This window comes from Phodopus roborovskii, unplaced genomic scaffold (assembly GCF_943737965.1).
Source record: "Phodopus roborovskii unplaced genomic scaffold, PHOROB, whole genome shotgun sequence".
Classification (NCBI taxonomy): domain Eukaryota; kingdom Metazoa; phylum Chordata; class Mammalia; order Rodentia; family Cricetidae; genus Phodopus; species Phodopus roborovskii.
In genome coordinates this window covers 10096139-10116681 of record NW_026126448.1, presented here as the reverse complement: position 1 = coordinate 10116681, position 20543 = coordinate 10096139, and the positions used below count along the sequence as shown (strand labels likewise).

The 20543-nt window shown below is 48.4% G+C and overlaps 1 protein-coding gene across 2 annotated transcripts in view; it reads right to left on the bottom strand.

The window, feature by feature from the left end:
* The window catches only part of Hivep3 (HIVEP zinc finger 3), a 311747-nt gene that overhangs the window by 57288 nt on the left and 233916 nt on the right, over nt 1-20543 (bottom strand). For both annotated transcript variants that reach the window (XM_051188659.1, XM_051188660.1), the window contains exon 3: nt 11819-12015. The gene's annotated coding sequence lies outside the window, so the exon portion shown is untranslated. The remainder of the gene's footprint in view (nt 1-11818; nt 12016-20543) is intronic.

Genomic DNA, 20543 nt, shown 5'->3' with positions numbered 1-20543 from the left:
CAGGTTTCAAGGGACCTTCAAAGGCTTAAGCTGCCTGCAAGTCGCAGAGCTTCCTTGGAGACTGTACCCAGGATGGTACCAATTACCTTCCCTTTTATTTCCCTTTGTCTTCTTCCTTGCTTTATCACTTTCTCCCTCTTATCACTTCCTTCCTTCCCTCAGCCCCTTCCTACTTCCTTCTTTTATGTGTGAGATGTGGTTAAGACAGGGTAACTCTTGATTTTATGAAAATGCCATTACCCTGTATACATTTCTCTGCACTTGGCTTTTCTCCTAGACAATCTTTCTACATCAAAGGTCAGATTTTCTTTTTAGCAGTTAATGTACACCAGACACGATTTTAAGTATGCTATACCTAGCAATCCAGTTACTCCTCCTAATAAGCCAAAGGGTAGAAACTATTATAACCTCTACTTAATTGAAGAGGAGATGGATAGTCTGTGAAGTCATTCAAACTTGTAAGTGGTGGGACCTAGAACTCAGGTGGGACCTGTCTTCAGACCCTGTATTTCTCGCTGGGTTACCACACTGCTTTTCTAAGGAGGCACACGGTCTGTTTGTTCCTGATGAATGGTGGGTGATGGTCTGGATGCGGTGCCTTTCTTTGATCTTGACTTTGCTCTCAAGTGTTTTGTGTGTTTGTTTTCAAGTCAGGGTTTCTTTGTGTAGCCCTGGCTGACCTGGGACTCACTTTTTATACCAGGTTGGCCTCTGCCTCCCAAGTGCTGGGATTAAAGGTGTGTACCACCACCACCTTGCTCCTGAGTTTTTATAACCTTGTTTTTTGCCTCTAGAATCTTGCAATAAACATCCTTTTGCACATACATCTTCACACCTTGGTGCTTTTGTTCCACAAGCCAGATTCCCAGAAGAAGTGGGATCCTGGGCCAAGGAGGATGAGTGTCTTGGGTTACAACCGTGATGGGGCCTGTCGTTCAAGGCATTTCCCTACTGATGAGCCCTGTAGTTTCCGCTCATTGGTTTCAGCTCTATCCGAAGGGCTACACAGGGCATCTCTGGCTGCTTCTCTAGTGGGTAAAGGTGAAAGAGATACTGTCCCTATTTCTTCAGACAACATGGTGAATGTTCCCCTGGCTGGTTCAGGGACCCTGGGGGAGCAGCACCATCAGCAGGGAGCTGGCCTGTACCCTCTCTTCTCACTGAAAGCCCCACTCGGGGATGTTTCTGAATGCCAACTGTGCCCCAACAGAAGGTTGAAAAAAACAGACTTCACAGCTCCAGTGTTGAGTTCTTCACTCACTCACCAATCAATCTCTCTGTCTTTTTGTCTCTCTCTCTCTTACATACACACACACACACACACACACACACACACACACACACAGAGAGAGAGAGAGAGAGGGGGGGAGGGGGGGGGGGAGGGGGGGGGGGGGGGGGGGAGAGAGAGGGGCAACAACTAGACACATTCTGCCGGCACCAGCACACAATCATATGTCAAGGAGACCAGGTTGATACCGACACTAGCCAGGCCTTCTAGCATCTTCTGGTTTCAGGTCCTGCTTCATGATAGAACCATGGTGAGCAATGTTGGAGCCAGACTTGCACACTGGGTGTGAGTCAAATCCTTCCCCGCCATGGAAGGCAGGTTCCTGAGGGTGTGGGGGTGAAGCGGGGGTGAGGGAGTCTCTCTAGTTCTCTCTGCTTGCTGACTCCCAGGAACAGTCTTACTAGAAAGGCGTAGTGTAAATATTTTGCTAAGCATCCAAGAGAGGAAACTTACCCAGGCTGAGCTGCCCAGTGCTGGGCACTGGCCATGGGCACAATACTCAATGAGGCCATTATCTGTGAAGGGAGGTCTGTTTGTTCCGCTACGGGATGGTGCCAGAGTCCAGAGCCACCAGGCTTGCCACTCTGGCTGCCACACAGAAGAGTCTCCTCGCACTCAGCAGACCCTGTGGTTATACAGTGCCAGGCAAGGAGGCTAACGCTCTGAAAGACCATCAGCCCAGACCATCCCTTCCTGCCTAGGCATGTCCTTCCAAAGATGTTAAAAACTGAGGACCACAGCGTTCACAAAACATGCTCAGGCACCAGGCCTGCATGTCTGCTTTAAAGGGTGGGGTACTGGGATCTGGGGCCCATCCGTGTATTAATAGCCTCTGGCTCCCTCCTTCCCACCCAGGCCAGTACCCTGAGGCTACTCATCCTTTGCCTGCCTGCTCTGTTCTCCTCTTCCTCATCAACTGGACCTGGTCTAAGTTACTTCCTCAAGGCCTTCCCTGATCACCCCAGACCCCAGAGCCTGAGACTGAGATGGAATGAGTGGCTTTTCAGGCATCTTGGAACTGTCTGTCCACACACCCATTTTGCAGCTGAGTAAGCTGAGGCTTGGAGACACTAAGTTGCCTGAGAACCATTAGTCCATGTGAATGCTGGTGGGCTTTCCTGGCAATCCCCTCTGTGCCTGGTGTCCCATCTTAGTGAACCATACTGGCTGGATCTCACTATGGCCAGAGAGCAACCCCACCCCATGGCCTTTGCAGTTGCTGTCCTGGTCTGTGTCCCTGTCGGGCATCGGCCTCTCACTGTCATTCTACCCCACGCCTTGCACAGGTGTCTCCGTGGCACAACCAGGTGGGCACAGACCATTCACCCTCTCTCTGCTTAGCTCAGATCTCCCTGGCTGCTCCGCCTGGCCGGCTCTACCCTGCCCCGGCCTCCAGTCACACTGGCCTCCTGTTCCTGCCCTGTGCTCTGCCATCTGTCCACAGGTCTGGCACCCACACTCCCCTTGGCTCCCTACTCAGACACTACCCACCCAGGCTGCTTGATACCTGCTCAGGCCACTGCCTGGCCCAGACTGCCTGGTTTAAAACTCACCACAACTTGCCAACCCTGAGCCCCACCTATTCATTTCCCTGGTGCCCTCCTGTCACAAGCTGTACGCTACTCAAGGAAAAGAATACATTTCCACTTATGTTTTATTCACATGTAAGAACTCAAAAATATTACAAATGTATGTATAATATTTATCTTCCCCCCCCTCTCTCTTCTGTGTGTGTGTGTGTGTGTGTATGTGTGTGTGTGTGTGAATGTCTGTGCACACACACGATGCTGAATCAAACTCAGGTCCTCGGCTCCCACTCTGTTTTCTCCACTGGAACATGGAGAGACGGGCACTGTTTTGTCACTGGGAACGGTGCTTGGCACTTTGTGTCTAATAGGCTGAATTTCAGGACAATCTGTTTACCTTGTGTCAATGTGAGTGGAAGGTGGAGGATTTGCCTTTTAGTTCGTGTGCAGGGTAAAGGGAGGGCCCGCGGTGCTCTGGGAGGCTACAGTCAGTGGGTGCTGGCCCTCGAGGGCTTGGGCCCTTTTTTCTGACCCAGGCTCAGCTGCTCCCAAACAGCAAGATGACAGAAGCAACCCCAGAGCAGCTGTTCAGAATGAGCTGCTGTGACAACCCCACCTGGCCGGCACACCTCTCCTTGGACCTGCCAGTCCAGGAATCTCCTCGATGTATAACTCTCCAGTGGGTGACCTGGCAGTGGCAAAAACCCTTTGTGTACGCTTTGCTCCCAGTGACAGTTGCCAAATGAAAAGAGAGGCATGCTGGGGAGAGGGAGACCCACCCAGTAGAGGACAGAGATCCAGACCAACAGAAGGGATGATTCCCGAGTGCCAGCCAACAACGCAGGAACAGAGGCAAGATGGCCAGGCTTGCCTTGACAGGAGAGATGGGTGGTTCCTGTTCCTGCCTCTGGCACACCTGCGCCATGCTGGCCAGGAGCAAACTCTCAGCTCACAGGCAAACAGAAACTCCCCCCTTTGGCACCACGTGATTGACGTTTTTATTTACTTATGGCACCATCTTTCAGGCTGGCTGACTTCATTCTGAAACGGTGCCTAAAGTCAGTCCCCCGGGTGACCTGTGATGCCATCTGCCTTTCAGTGCCCCCCTCCCTGCCTAATCTCACCTCTCTGAGCCTGGCTCTTTCTGTCCCCCGAGTCTTGCTTCATAGGAGGCTACTCCTCCCTCAGGCTCAACCCCCTGCTGGTCTCCCAAGTACGTCTCTTGTCTGTTCTCCTTAGTGATTTTGCAGCTACATACTTCATCTGCCCTCTGCCTATGTGCCCGCCTCTCTACCTGCCTGCCCATCTGCCTGGCTCCCCACACTCCTGTGCATTTCCAGCTGCTGCCCTTTGTGTGGCCATTCCTCTAGCTCCTCAACTTCATCATGCTCACATGAGACTCATCTTTTGTCTCCCTGTCTGTGAGTGCCACCATGCTCCTTAACCTCCAGGTTTGTAACCAGCTACCTCCCAATCTCACTACCCTCTATCCTGGACCACCTTTCCCTCTATTCACCCACCATCTGCCTGCCCGTTTCTGCACCTGCTCACCAATTGCTGACCATACCATCTTACACTAGTGGCTCCTCAAGAGCTCCTGAGACCACGAGAGGGAGCCTATTCCAGAATCAGCATGTCCGGTGTCTGCAGATGGGGTGACAGTGTGACTCTGGATAAGTCATCTGCTCTGCCTGAGCGTGGTACCCATCTCTGCTCTCTGTGACAATTCTTCATTCTCACCCCCTTTACATCAGTCTGGCTGGGCTGGGGAGACCCACCACCCACCTCCCACAGCTGACACTGATCTGAGCATCAATTGCAGTCAACATCTACAGGCAAGCCAGTCTCCTTCCCACAGATAACTCCAACCCCTCCCCCTTTCCTTGCAGCCTCCTAGCCTCTAGTCTGAGACGAGGACTCGGCCTGCCGTTAAAGAAGAAGTACCCAAGCAATTATGGTGTGTGTGTGTGTGTGTGTGTGTGTGTGTGTGTGTGTGTATGTTTGTATGTGTGGTATGATGTTTGTGTGTGTATGTGTGTGGTGTGTCTGTGTATATGTGTGGTATGTATGTATATGTGGTGTGTGTGGTATGCATGTGTAGAACATCATCTGTGAATGATTCTTGGAGAAGTTGTGATTTAAAGAGATAAAGCTCAAACTCCTTACCATTCCCCTCAGAGTCTGCATTGAACTCAGCAGCCAGTCCAGCCTGTCAATCACCACCAAAGCCCAGAATGGGGTCTGTCCTTCTCTAGCCATTTCCCCAGCATAGCAAGCCCTCCTTGCTTGGGAAGTCCTTGCCAACCTGCAGTGTCTGGCTTGAATGCTTTCAGATTATTTCAGAGATCTCCGGGACACCTCCTGCTCTGGGGATCCCAGAAAGCACACAGATAACATTCTCTGTCTCAGTCCTGGACTGGATTTTCCACTCTGGACTGTGAATTTCCTGAGGTGTTTTCTGTGGCAGAACCTTGTATTTAATGACCAGTTCTTAATGGGCACCCACAGTAGTGCTATAGCACCCATTGGGTTATAGAGAAGGCAGGTAGAAGGCCAGCTTACAGGTTTCAAAGCCTGAATTCTGGGTCAGGCTAGACATGAAGGCAGGTTTCCATAGAACCCCACAGCAAAGGGACCTAATGGAGGAGGGACACATGGAGTAGGGAACAGAAATACAAGCAGAGGGAATGGCCTGGGAAAGACTCCAAAACTGAGGCACTGGCATGGGGGGCAGGGGGTGGAGGAGCATGGGGATGCCTGGGAGTACTGAGCTAAGGGCTGCATCCTTCCTGTGGGTCAGGGGTGGACACATTTGGCTGCTGCCTATTTTGGTCCAAATACTTTTCTGGAACACAAGCTGTTCATCTTTACATGGTGTCTACAGCTGACTGCATGTTGTCACACAAACTTGTAAGAGAGAGTGGGCTTGCCAAGCTCAAAACATCTACAATCTGACCCCTGGCACAGCATTGGAAGGGAACAGGAAGTCAGAAGTGCATTTTATCCTCTTGTCACCTGGGAATGTCCCAGGGGTGGGCCAGACAAGCCAGTGAAAAGAACAACTGGAAAGCTGATACAATGGTCTCGACAGGGAGACATGTCAAAGGAAACATGGTTGCTTTTTATGAAGACATACTACGTGTTACTATGTATCTAAACTGAATCAAGCCCTGTTTGTATGTTCCTTGACTAAATCCTCACAGGAACTGGGTGGCATTTCTACTGTTGTCCCTGTATTTGACACATAGTACAAAGAGGTTAAATGGTTTGCCAAGTGCTAAATAGCCAGGATGCAAATCCAGTTCTCCAGCTTGAGATGGGACCCTCCATGCCAAATTCTAGGTCTTTAGACTCAAGCACATTTGCTTGTTGACACATTTCTAGCAGCCTTCCCCTGACTCTACAGAGCCCAGCTCCCCCGAAGGAGACCTACCCCATGTCCAGTTAGGCAGGAAGTGGGAGGCAGGAGCAGAGCTATTTTGGAGAAGCGTCAGGAAAAACCGCAAAGCTTCCTACCTGTCCTGTTTTGCCCCCATCTGTCTTGGGAAACAAGGCTGCCCCTCTCTTAGATAAAAAGGTGTCTCTCCCCACACAGTGGCTCTTCTACCAGAGCTGGGAGAGCAAGAACTAAGCTTAGCACACATTGGCTATTTTTAAAAGACTATATAAACAAACAGGGCTATGTAAATAAGAAAAAATATGAGGTCATTCCTTCAAAACCTAAAAATGTTTCCTCTATGTGGGGGGGAGTTGCATTTGTACAACCTCAAAGAGGATGAGGACTCGGGCTTCTATCCCCTGGGGGCATCGCTAGTCCACAGTGTCCCAAGCCACCAGGCCTGATCCCCCCATCCTCACATATATGAAGCTGGTCTGGAAGCCAGGACTCCTGCCTTTTATTCCTGGCGCTGTGGCTTTGTCTAAATGCTTGTAGCTACTGCCCAGTCCCTGCATACACCTCTTCTGGGCCTTGACACCTGTCCCCTTGTCACAAACTGTCTACATTCACAGATCTCTCTGTTCAATGACCAGTGCTCACTAAACACCCCAGAAACCTTTGCCGCATCCAGTGCAGGTGCAGAGGCAGCAGACAGCAGCCCTGCCTGAAGGCTCTTAATCCTGCATGTTGGATCAGAGCAGACATGAAGGCAGGCTTCCCCAGAACCCTGTGGAAATTTTTCCTAATGCCCTAACACCATTAAGGTGGAGCACATGGGGAAGGGAATGGAAATGCCAAATGAAGGGACATTGTGGGAAAGGCTCTGAGTGAAGCTCCGTGCAACACACCGTGACCTGATACACAGCCACAGAAGCCCCTGACACGCATCAGAAGAGACTGCCAACATACCCATGCCTTCCCTCTGTGCATTGTCATCTGTCCCCAAGTGTACCTTGACCTCCATGTGAACTGCTGTACATCATAAAGGCAGCCGGAGAGCTGAAAGTGGGAGACATTACAAACCTCAGCAGGAGTCACGGGGCCTCCTGCTGCAGGACAGTTTGTGCTAGGAACTCAACTCCTTAACTGTTGCTTCCAGCATCTCCTCCTCTCTTCCCTCCTCCACCCCTCCTTGCTTTCTCCTCTGCCTCCCAACAGGATACTCGGCATCCTTGACTCCTCCATTATTCTTAAGTGTGGAATAAGAACAGCCAATTCTTGCTAAAGGCAGTCTTTAAATTGTGTCCCACTAAGCCCTTTCAGAGGGGGCTCTTCAATCACTACAGGAGAAATTTGTGCTAAAAATACAGGTTGGCTCCTATCAGTACTGTTACAGACAGTGGACCAGCACATTTGAACACATTCTCCAATGCTGTGCAGCACAGGGAATGTATGTGGCCAGCTTAGGTTGACGTGGACCAGCTCTGGAAAGGGGCCAGGGAAGATCTTGGCCTACAGGGCTGAGATGCATCTTCAGTTGTAGTCACTGGGTTTGAGCTCTTCCCTGGGTGATACGTTGCTGTTTAGATTCAGGACTACATATGGGCTGAGAAACTACATAGGCAAGTGTACTCTAAGCTGTCAGATAAGGGGCAGAGCCAAAAAGTCAAGCTCCCAAGTATGAGGAGTGTGGGGCTTCCTGTCTGGCATTTGTCACAAGAAGGAATTCAAGCAGCTGTTGGATACTGTTGATGATGCAAACTAGAACTCCCGTGTAGTCGTCCTGGAATGTCCTATAGCATAGTTAAAGATGAGTACACCCGGCGGAAAGTGTTATTCTTATCTCTTCCTATTGAGATAATTTAGTATTCATTGTTTTCTTTATAATCTGCACCCCCCCCTGCACATGGGCACATGGTGTGTGTGTGAGTGTGTGTGTGTGTGTGTGTGTGTGTGTGTGTGTATGCATGCATGTGCACATGTGTATCTAAACACATAGAGGTCCTAGCTTGATGTCAGCTAACTCTTCTATCTTATTCAATGAAGTAGGATCTCTCAACTAAAACTAGAGCTCCTCAAGGTGTCTGATCTTGCTAGCTACCTTGCCCAAGGGATCCAATCCCCAATTTCCAAGGCTGGAATTATATAGGTATGCCACCACATTCACTAACATTTCCATGGGTTTTGGAGATCCAAACCCCAGCTTTCATGCATGCCTAACAGGTGTTTTACCACTGAAATCTCTTCAGGCCCCCCAACTTTAATCATTTTCATGGTGTGTGTGTGTGTGTGTGTGTGTGTGTGTGTGTGTGTGTACATGCACATGTATGTATGAGGTATGCAGAGATGCCCTAAGTGAATGTCAGCTGTCTTCCTTTAATACTTCCTACTTTATTTATTAAGGCAGGGCCTCTCAATGACTTGAAACTTGCTGAGTCTGGTCAGTCTAGCTAACATCTTGCAAAGGGGGATTCCCTGTCTCTGTTCCCCCTCCCAAATGCTGGCATTATAGGTGGGCACATATCTGCCCAACTTTTTACATGTGTGCTGGGACTCTGAACTCTGGTCCTTGTTGCTTTGGGACACATGTTTTATCCAGTGAGCCATCTTCCAAGCTCTGGATTCCTTAATTCTTAATCTTTACCAAGTCAACCAAGACAAGAGAAGGAATGTGGATGCTTTAACTGGCAAGCAAAACCATGTACCCTGAGGAGAGGTCAGCACACCTCTGGAAAAGATTAGGTAGTCTATTGCTCAGGCTTTGAGGGTGGGTGGACTGAAGCAGCCAAAGGGAGCATGTGAATGAATGGCATATGTGTTTCAATAAAGCTTTATTTATACAATCAGGTGACAGGCACAAGCCTTAACTTGTGGATCCCTAGTCTAAAACTTCAGATTCAATGTTTTTATGTGTCAAAGCATAGTATGTGTGACTTCCCATAATAGATCTTCATTAAAGATTGAAACTTAAAAAGATTAAAGTATAAACCCACTTTAATCTGATTTACACATCAGCATTCCACACAAGATTTGACTTTTTAAATGGCTTCTAAGACAATGAAAATTTGAAAACTACTAGCATCAGTGTTTGCTGGGAAAATATTTCCTGATTCATTTTCATGTTAGTTTTGGCTCCCAGCCACTCATTCAGAAATCACCTTATTCTGGAGACAGTCCCAGGTTAGGTCTCTCTGAGGAGAAGTGCAGGCTCCCTGTTATCTTGCCCTCAAATGACTCCAATGCCTTCTGGGATTACAGGCATCCCCAAGCCTCAAGTGGTGCTAGTGGGCCACTTGGCCCTTGGCATGGTGGATCTGCACACTTCATGCCTGCCATCCTCAACCCTCATCCTTCGCCCAGCCCCCTTCTTGGTGGCCCAGCTGTGCCCACCCTGGATCCCCCAGCAACTCTGAGTCAGCACCCCATTAATCATCATGCATTCTTCCCCAGGGAGAGTTCGGGAAGGGGTGGGGCTAGATTTCTGTCTGTAGCTGAGGACTCATTTCCTGCCGGGCAGGACTCCCTTTGCAGACTGCCCTGCAGCTGGCAGAGCCCATGTGGACAATGGGGAACTTGGGCATGAAGTAGGGAGAGCAAATCCCAGGGGTGGGGGAGACCTGGGTGGCTCCTCCAAACGCTGCCTCGGTTCCTCAGAGATGTCTAGGTCTAGGCTACTCAAGAACCCAGTATACACCTTGTGGACCAGACCCCTGAGACTGCTAGAGGAGAAGGACCCCTGCCCATAACACACAGTTAATTGTCATATGCACAGAGGGAAACATACTCAATCAGTATACCAGGTGGCGCTGCCGGCGGCCAAGCAATGGGGCCCATTGGTGGTGGCACCACTGGTTCAGACTGAGATGTGGATACTCTTAGAGGAGGAGTCACTGAAACTAGAGTTGCTCTTCAGGAAGCAATTCAATGGAAAGAAAAAGGGCTAATTCTTTTGTAGCCAGAGACTCTGCACCTGTGAGCTGTGTAGCTATCTTTAAACTAGAGAGCCTTTCTGTGCTTAGTGTTCATATTTATTTAAAAGGGGCACAAGGGCAACCTCACTTGTTTGTTTGTTTTCAGGACTTAGACTTGTCTATGAAATGTCAGGCCTAGTGTATAGGGAGGGCCAGACCCTTCACTTTAGGACCCTATGGCAGTACCAGGTGGTACAGTATAGCAGACCCGTCACTGTGATGACGGTGGTGGAAGGGGACAGGAGAAGCCCCAGATGGGCAATCCCCGTTCACAGCACCCCTGTGTGAGACAGGTGCCACATCACCCTGTGCTGTAAGAGAGAGAACTGAAGCCAAGGGCGAGGGAGACACAACGTGTTTCTAAAACCAGTAACTGTTAGAGCTTGGATTTGAACTCAGGGACCCTCTAGTTCAATAGCACAGCAAACATCCTTCTTCAAAATGAGGGCCAGATAGTTCTTCTTGAGGTCCAGGAAATAATTCTACCTTGACAGGAGAATTCTGGTCAGGACAGGCCCACTGAGCCAGGAACATGTTGCTGAGCTGAAGCCAAGGTGCAGACACTGACATCCATGATTCTATAGCAATGCTGCCCTGAGGTGACCTATAGCCCTGGCCCTGGCCCTGCACAATGAGAAAATGCCTGCTCTAACCAGAGAGGACAAGCAGGCTAGGTGGGAAATCATAGCTTTTCACACCTTGAACATCATAGCTGAGCCCATAGATGTAAACATGAGATGGGTGGAGAATTCCCAGAGTCCTCAGAAGGCAGCTTCCAGGACCCACCCTAGAATCCAAACATAGTGAGCAAGACAGTATATATTTGCAACCTCAGTACTGAGGATACCTGAGGCAGAAGGATTTTGAGTTCAAGGCTAGCCTCAGCTAATAGAGTACGATGCAGTATCAAAAGATCCCTATGTCCCTAGTACCTGAGCCAGATGGCACAGGTATTGTAGGGAACCCATGTTTCCTTCCTTCCTTTTTGAAACTAGGTGTTCTCTCCTTCAACCCTACCTGCTCCTGAGATGATACTGACACTCTCTGAAGTGTCCCTTACCCAAAGAGCTTCCAGTGCCACACCCCCACCCACATCACAGTCTGCAAAGCCACGTTTAACCCCCAACACCTAGATCCACATATAAATACACACAGGAGCCCAGGGACTACACTGGCCCATCTACTCAGCACTTGGAATTTCTAGAACTCTCCACATCATCATGAGAGGCCAGATCTGACATCCTTTCTTAGCTTCTGATGGGGTTTTTGAAGTCACCATACTCTATGGCTGGGCAGATGGCAGGGGTGAGGTTGAGTGGTAAGGGTTAAGGGGAGGACAAGCCTCAGAAATAGGTGATACATCAGAGGCTGGGGTCCTTGGGAGATAGCCCTGTATCCTTTATTAGAGGCGAGGTGGAAACTGAGCAGCGAGGGGTGAGGGGTGAGGTGGCATTTGAGGGAGATGACATGGGGATGCAGGGGTGGAAGCCTAGGATTCCTAATCAAGGCATCCAAGGAATCCAGAAGAGCTCTGGCAGAGGTCAGGGAAGACAGGGTTAGGCAGCAGTGGCTGCTCTCACAACTGAATCTTTTAAGAGAAGAACACAGAGAGCTCCTGCTCGCTAAACGGCAGTCGACGAACACAGCATCTTACCTGCGCTGCAGGCACCACTTCCGGTGACCAAAACTGAACCGCTGCTCTCTCTGGAAGCCAGCGTTCATGTCCACTCCTGCTGCAGTGCCTCTGCTCACACACCCCTCCTCCCTGAGGAAGGGACAATGTGACCGGCCAGTGGCTCGTGGGAGTCTTCCATGAGCTACTTCGAGGTGGCTTGGTTTGTGCCTCTGATCCTGCACAGGGTGGGGAAGGCAGAACCCACGGTCATAGAGTTTTCTAGATCAACTTTAGGTACAGAATAACTCCTGCCTTATCCCAAGTCCTGAACTCCCCCCAAGCTGATTTTTTGTCCCGTGTCCCGTCGGGGAGACAGAGTGGGATGCAGTGGCCTTGGGATGGCACACTACACTCCTTTGCCCCATGCTGAATTTCTCTGAGCCTTATTCTTTGCCAGTCAGGTGAGCACAATTCCTAGTGGACTTCCAGGTCTCCAGATGCCTGGAGTGCTGTCTTGGGACCATGACAGGTGGCTGGGGTCTGTGAGAGGGCACCCTTGATCTTCAATAGGCTTGAGGGAACTCTACTATAAGGGTAGAGTTTTCTGTTTGGTTCTAGATGAAGAAGTTAGAGAGATTGGCACCAGGCAGACTTTAAGAACTCTTGCTGGTTTGAAGGTAGAAGGGCCATGTGGGAAGGAGCCTAGATAACCACAAGGCTGAAAACTAGCAAGAAAACAAGAATCTCGGTCCTCCAACCATTGGGGATCAGTTTGCATTGACACAGTAATGATACTAGAAAAGTGTAACGCTCCTCGGATCAGGATCTACTCAGCACTTGGAAGTGCTCATTTTACCCATACCCAGTGCCAGCCTGAGCTACTGCAAATGGGAATAAGTGCCTTCAGGGTGGCCAGGCTATAGTCTAGCGACCTACAGAAGCAAGCTGGCACACGGTATGGTACGCATCTCTAAACTTGAGGGGTCCGCTAACCAGCAAGAGAAAACTAACATGATTTGTAACAGTGCCTGCAGGGTCTTCAGACAAGGGTAAGGACTGGAGAGACAGGAGGTGTGGGAATACATTGTGGTTCCCAAGTTACTAAGCAAAACCCAATGTTCAGGCCAAGGGAAGCCTGGGGCAAGACAGGAACTCCATAGTGGTTACTGAGCCAATGGTTGGATGAGCGAGCTCTGCTGCTCAGGCACCCGCTTAGCTGGCTGTTGTGACACTCGAACAAGAAACCACAGAGGAAAGTGCCCCCTAACCCAGAAAATCGGAGTTGTTTATCTGTGTACAGCACAGCACGCCCTTGCTACCATGCTCATCGGGCTGTCTAGTTTGTCTGCTTCTGGCGGTGCGGTGCGGTAGTTGAGAATGTGGTCTCAGGCTATGATACCCCAGGTTCAAGTCCACGTCCCCCTCCTTATGACCTTTGTGGCATGGGAAGTCACTGTGTGAAAAGGAGGCTGAGGGTGGTGAGGGCCCCCTGGGCTTTCATGAGTCACTGTGCATGAAGTGCTGAGAACAATGCCTGGCACGTGGCACAACCCACATAATTGCCACGGACTTTGTCCCAGAGTGGGGCACGGTAATGTGGAGCAACCTGCACGCGGGCCTGCGGCATTGTCCCCTTGCTCACTCTCGGCACCAGGCTTTGTAGGGACCCAGTCCTTGGCAACCACTCCACAGGGCTGATTGCCACAGAACAGAGGTCACCTGAGGTCCTCAATGTCCCCTCCCACCACACCTGCTGCTGTTCAACTCCGCAGAGTGGCATTTCACCACCACACGGCAGAGAGGACTGGCTCTGTGGCTTTCAAGGCTGCCAATGGAACCATCTAGACTTTCACAATCCCAACATTTCCCATCAACTCCAAGTCTGACCTCCCAATCCACTGCAAGTATTAAAACAAATTGGGGGTGCCTGATTCCTCCCACTAAGATCCCAAAGCATACACAGACCAGGCCCACCTCCAAGTCCTTGCATCTCTCCCTCCCCCACAGCATGTCTGCCTGTCCTGACTGATCAGCCCACTCAGCCAGTTCCCACCACATTGGACGTGAGCTCCGCTACCAACAAGACCCGATGCACACATGCTACATTTCTCTTGAGGTAAGCAAGTGTCCTCTGTGCAGATACCAAGAGCTGGGAGTGCTTTCAGACGGGGTGTGTTCAATCAGGCTTCCTCTGAATCACATACAGCCCCTAGCAGGCATCTCTCACACAGCCAGTGTGTGACAACTCTTTTTAGAGCCCAACATGGTCATTCATTCACATAACAGATGTGCATCGAGTGCCCATGTTGGATTCAAGTGGCTGGCAGTTGCCAAAGACAGAAACTGCGCAAGATTTGGTCCTTGTTTTCAAAGGAACCACAGTGGAATTGACTCTGATGGTGTGTGGATGTAGGAAAGAGTGTTTCAGACAGACACCCCAACCCCCTCCCTGCACGGGGGCCAGTCAAGAGCCTACACATGGGGAAGTAATGACTAAGGTAGGAGTCAACAGGGTTGAGGAAAAGAGGTTTGCTAGAGGAGGGGTAGGATTTGAGTGGACTGAGGTTATAGAATGGTTTTAATTAATGAGTTAATGTGCTTGGGATGGGGGGGCATCACTTGTGGAGGAGATAGAACGGGCAAAAGCTTGGAGACTATTATCATCTTATCACAGGCCACTCCAAGGATTCCTTAGTAGTTGTCTAGCTACACTTGTATACTAGTCACCTGAAAATATACCCAATCCCCAAGTTTCTAGATGACAAAGAGGGCCTATTGGTCTGCTTCTTGTCTCCCCAAATGCCACTAAAACAAAAAAGAGACTATACAAATTGGAACAGATTCTGAGTCATACCAGCTACCATCAGGCCTGAGGACTCAGAGGACTGGGGAGTGAAGAAAGCTCCTTCATACCTGTGACTGCTCCACACAGGCACAGGAAAGGGCCATCCTAAGCCCAGGAAACCAGCTCAGACTAGGAACAGGAATCTTGGGATAGAAGGATCCTCTGAGTCCCCAGAAGACCAAAGTGGGCAGGAGGGAAGCACCAGAAGCTGAGGTGACCCACCTCTGCCCTGTACACATTCAGCCAGTAGCTCTGGATGGGGCAGATGGCATGACAGACATTAAGAAACTCCTGGAAGAAACCACCCTCTCCTCAGATGCTTGTGCAATATGGCCCTGTGGTTCCCTCGTCTTGCCTCAACAGTCCATGTCTGCTGTTTCCACCATTCATAGACTGTTGTGACAGTCCTTACACAATCTTGAGCCAATCCCCATGGAAAAAGAACTTTTATTCCTTAGCAGAGCCAACCCTCCCTACTCCAGACACACTCAGGCTCCGTGGAACTGTTATGCTCTCTTCCCAGGTCAGGGAGCACTTCAGCTGTGATTAATGCGATCTTGATGAGATTTGAAAGGTCAATATTTCTAAGTCTCTATAAGAAATGTCGAAAGCTGCATTGATATGCATCCTGGTTTGCTTTCTATTGCTGTAATAAAAGACTCCGACCAAGGCAACTTGGGGGAAGAAAGTGTTTATTTTATCTTAGACTTCCAGGTCATGGTTTATCATTGAGGGCATCCAGGCAGGACCTCTAGGCAGGAAGCTGAAGGCAGAAATATGGAGCAGAAAACTTCTTACTAGCTTGCTCTCTGTCTTGTACTTAGTATTTCTCATACAGCCCAGACCTCCCTACCTAAGGTCCTACCCACAGTGGGCTGGGCCCTCCTATATCAATCGTCAATCATCAATCATCAATCGAGACACTCTCTCACAGACATGAACATAGGCTCATCTGACCCCGGAAATTCCTCAGTCAAGGTTCCCTCTTCCTAGGTGACTCTAGATCATGTCCAGTTGGCAATTAAAACTAACCCATACATACCAGATTTGATATCTCCTGCTAGTGGGTAACAGGGAAGAAACCTCAAGGCTTGAGGGGAAAAAGAGGTAATAAAAACCCTGAGATCCATTGCTCTGTCACGGGTCAAATAGAAAGAGAGAAATACTAAAATAAGAGGCCACCCACCTATCTGTTCTTAAAAAGTCACTCAAGGAATTACTCCACCAAAACAAAGACAGAGAGAGAGGGGCAGAGAGGGAGGGAGGGAGGAAGGGAGACAGAGACAGAGAGAGAGAGACAGAGAGAGAGACAGAGAGAGAGAGAGAGCGAGAGCAGAATACATCATTGCGAGAGCAGAATACATCATTCAAGAAAGGAGAAGGCCAGAATCAAGAACAATACAAATGTCTGCCAGGATGGGGACACATTGCTGGAAATTACAAACTTACTTCTCCATGTGAACACACAAATGTTTCATTTTAGGATAATCATTTCTAAAGGAAAAACAGGAGCCTTCATAACCACCTGGTGTGGGAGAGAAAGCAGGGACAAAGATTATTCAAGCAACGTAGCAAGAATCAGGAAAGCCAAAGTTAGTCACGAAGGAAAAAGGATAACACACAAGAGACATGAAGTACGATGGTGAAAGAGAGCCAAGCATATTAATGAATTCAATAATGCAAATACATTCAATTACCTTATTCTAAGTTAAGAGACCAGGATGGTAAAAGAAAATATAGCCCCAGTCATATATCTGCAAATAATACCCTTAAACTTATGAAGGAAATCTAGGAAATGGGGGAAATGGTTAGGCAGGCAAGAGGTTTAATAGCCCTGGTAGTTACACTGAGGAATGAAACACAAACACTGGGCAGGGAATAGTGGGGCATTATGTGTTGCTTGGGGCCTCTTTCCACAAGAAGGCACAGACTACAAGCTTGACCTTCACGCTGAACAAAATGAAGGAGATAGTGTAATCTTAGAACCACAGGGCAAGAAGGGGTTTCATGGTGCCTGCATATTTGTGATCCCAGCCCCAGGGAAGCTGAGGCAGTGGGATTGTGAGTTCAAGTCCAGCCTGAAATACATAGTGAGACTCTGTCTTGCAAACAAAACCAAGAACTACAGGGAGTGAGCGTGATCGTCCTGGGTGTCACCAGTCAGTGTGGGCAGGGAAGAGAGCCTCCAAAGAAGCCACGCAGAGAGGGAGTCTGTAAGCTTCACTTTACACAGACCCCAGACACATATAAACAGGTCTCTTGCTCCTACACCCTCACACTTGACAAGAAAATGGTCTGCTTCCAAAGCATGCAAGTAGTGAAGGCCCCGAGAGCAGTTCTCCTGGCAACAGCCAGAAGTCTATGCAGCAAACCCCAAAACACCAAGTCAGCAGGGCAGGTGGCAAGGCCAAGATACTTGTTAAATGACTTGCATAAAGGGGACATCAAGACCGAAACTGTAGGGGAACTGGAAGGAAGGAAGCTTGCTGCTTGGAAAGCGGTGGACACAGGCAACACTGCACTCAGAGGGAAATCAAGTCCGGATGTTTCTGTGGCAAGAGGCTAAGGATTTCACCTGAGCTGAAGTGGAGGCACACACCTGGAATCCAAGCCACTCAGGGGTGGGGCAGGGGGTTATTCGAGACCAGCCTGGGCAACTCAGCAGGGCACTATCTCAAAATACAATATAAAAGACTAGGGCTTGGTACTGTAGCTCAGTGGCAGAGTGTTTGGCTAGGGAATGGGAGTCTTTGGATTCAACCTCTTGTATTTAAAAAAAAAAAGCAACCAAAATATCCCAGAAGGATGAAATTAATAAAGTCCAAAATAAAAATGAAAGAACAAGCAAGTGAAGTAGGCACCACCACCATGAATGCAATGCCACGCCTGTGCCCTGACACCTGTGACTGCCACCAACAAGTGAGACAAGGAGTAAGAAACAAAGTCAGAGCATTGAGAAAGGGGACTACGCATGCAAACTTCTATGACGTGTGAGCATTCGGGGTGCAGCTTTTTATGTCGATGGTGCATTTGAAACCTTTCTAGGAAATGATTATACACAAAACTGGATGAACCAGCCAATAACTACAGGAGAAGCTGAATGGGCTGTCAAAGAGCAGATTCTCAATTGCCAGAGCAAGGATGGGGTATACAAAGAAAGGGACAGCAGACTGTGTGTCCCCTGTGATGTATCAGGCACTGTTCTAGGCCAGAGAGCTCCATAAAAATAGTAACATAGAAACATCATAAAACAGAGAGGGACCTCGCCTTCCTGGAGCTGAGTATCCAGCCAGCCGAGAAGAACAGCAAACAGATGGTACAGTGAGTGGTGGTGAATGCCTGGAGGAAAATAAGGAGTAGGATTGCACCTGAGGGGAGGTGGGAAAGGCTCCTTTAGGCAGGGTTCACACACCATTCATGCCTTGATGATGACCCTGATTGGAGATATAAACCAGCCAGGCGTCCTGGGTAGGATTCTAAGTCTGTGATGAACACTGTGGCCAAAAGTAACATGGAGAAGAAAGGCTTTATTTCATCTTACAACTCTCAGGTCACACTCTACCCCCAAGAAAGTCAGGGCAGGAACCCAAAGACATGGGAGCGGATGCAGAAGCCATGGAGGAAACCTGCTTACTGCTGCATCATGGCTTGCTTGCTCAGCCTGCTTTCTTATACAGCTCAGGACCTCCTGCCCAGGGTGGCACCACCCTGTGGCCTGAACCCTCACACTTCAATCATTAATCAAGAAAATGCATTCCAGACTTGCCCACAGGAAATCTGGTGGAGGAATTTTCTCAGCTGAGGTTCCTCTTCCAGTTGACCAAAACCCAACCAAGACACCAGGCATGGTGGCATGTGCCCATACCCCAAGCACTGGGGAGACGGAGGCAGGAAGGTTCCAAATTTGAGGTCATCCTGGGCTACATAGTGGGGCCCTATCTGAAATTCCATTCAAACAGACACAACATACAAGCAAACCTATGAAAAAAATGACAGGCCTGTTGGAACATTAGTGTTAAACTAACACTGTTGGATAGTAGCTTTCAAGGCCTGAATTGGACTTTCGTGTTCTTTGAAGGTCAATAAATTTGACTACACAAAAAAAAATCAAGTAACCCATACAACACAACACCACCCCCCACTGATGTTTTAGAAAGGGAAATAAAATAAGAGATTTAAAAGTATTTGTAGATTTTTAAAAATGTTTTGAATTCTTAAGGTTCAGTTCCTATAATTCTGGAGAAAAGAAAGCTTAAATCTCATTATTTACTCCATTGGCATAACTCTTGTTGTCAGACATGTTCCTTATTTTGAGATGGAATGCTTGGTAACAAAATAGGCACTGAGATATTTTGCAGCACATAAAAATTTATTTAACTATGGAAAGACTGTTGCATTTGTTCATGTTTGAAGGTATTTGTTTAACTGTGTTAAGTTGTGTTGCATTTGTTTAATTCTGTAAAGATGTGTTGCTGTTTTACCTTGTCTGTCAAGGCACCTGGTTATGCTAATAAAAAGCTGACTGACTAATAGTGAGAGAGACAGAACTGCAGGACAGGGATGATGAGCAGGAGAAGAAATTTAGGTTGGGGGAGAAAGAAAAAGAGGTTCCAGGGAAATGTCAGCGACATGAAGGAAGCAGGAAAGTAGGACATACAGAATGAAAGAAAGGTAAAAAGCCCCGAGGCAAAATGTAGGTGAATAGAAACAGGCTAAATCAAGATAAAAGGGCTTGTGGTGAAAAAGCCTAAGCTAAGGCCAAGCATTCATAATTAGTAATAAGTCTCTGTGTATTTGGGAGCTGGTTGATGGCCCAAAGAAAATACCAACTACATAAAAAAGGATGGTGATCCATAATATGTAACAAGCACCTCCAATAAAATAAGTAAAACAGGAAATAAATGCGGAGAAGAAATGAACAGATTTAAGGAAGTAAAAATGTCCAATAAAATATGTAAATATGTTAGCTTCAGTAATAACCACAGGCTAAATGTCACTATTACTTTTCCTCAGTTGGTTGGCAGTAAAGAGAAAGATGGCCATCCTCAGGTGTTGGAGACATGGAGTCAATGGACAGGTGTCAGATACAGCTGGAAGGTGTGGGTCAGGGGAACCTCTTGACATGTCTACCACAATGATGGGGGAATGTCCTTCTGAATGCTGTGAATGCATGTTTCTCTTTTTGGTTAATGAATAAAGCTGTTTCCACCAATGGACAGCCAGAATGTAGCCAGGCAGGAAGTATAGGTAGGGCTACCAGACTAGGAGAATGTTGGGAAGAGAAACATAGAGAATGAGTTGCAAGAGAGATGCCACGTAGCTGCCAAGGGAGCAAGAGATCTGGGCATCACCGGTAATCCAAGACCATGTGGTGATACACAGATTAGTAGAAATAGGTTAATAATTAAGAAGAAGCTAGCTAATAAGAAGCCCAAGCCATTGGCCAAACAATTTCTAATTAATATAAGCCTCTGTGAGTTTACTTGGGACTAAATGATTTGTGGGACCTGGTGGAACAGAAACTTCCATTCATACCTCAATGTATATTGGCCCTGCAGCCGCATAAGTCAACACCCACAAACACACATATGTGGGGCTTAAAAGCACTATTTTCAAAAACCAAAAGTGGTGGGCACAGCCTTCGTTTCCATTGGCAGGAATTGGTTTTGTAAGCAAATGATGATTAATCCACCCAGCTAGCTGTCAGGAGATAAACACATTCCCTTGATGAAAGACAGACACACTCTGTAGTCACAGATCTCCCTGGTGACTCTGTGTATTAGGTATGAGCAATAACACTTCTCATGGGCTTTCCCTTGCTCCACCTGCTGCCCCCATTTTCCATGTGACCCTGGGAGAAGTGAAGAGGTCAGGGTAGGAGGTGAGCCTCAGAATGTCTGCTCCTTGGCTCTGTGCATC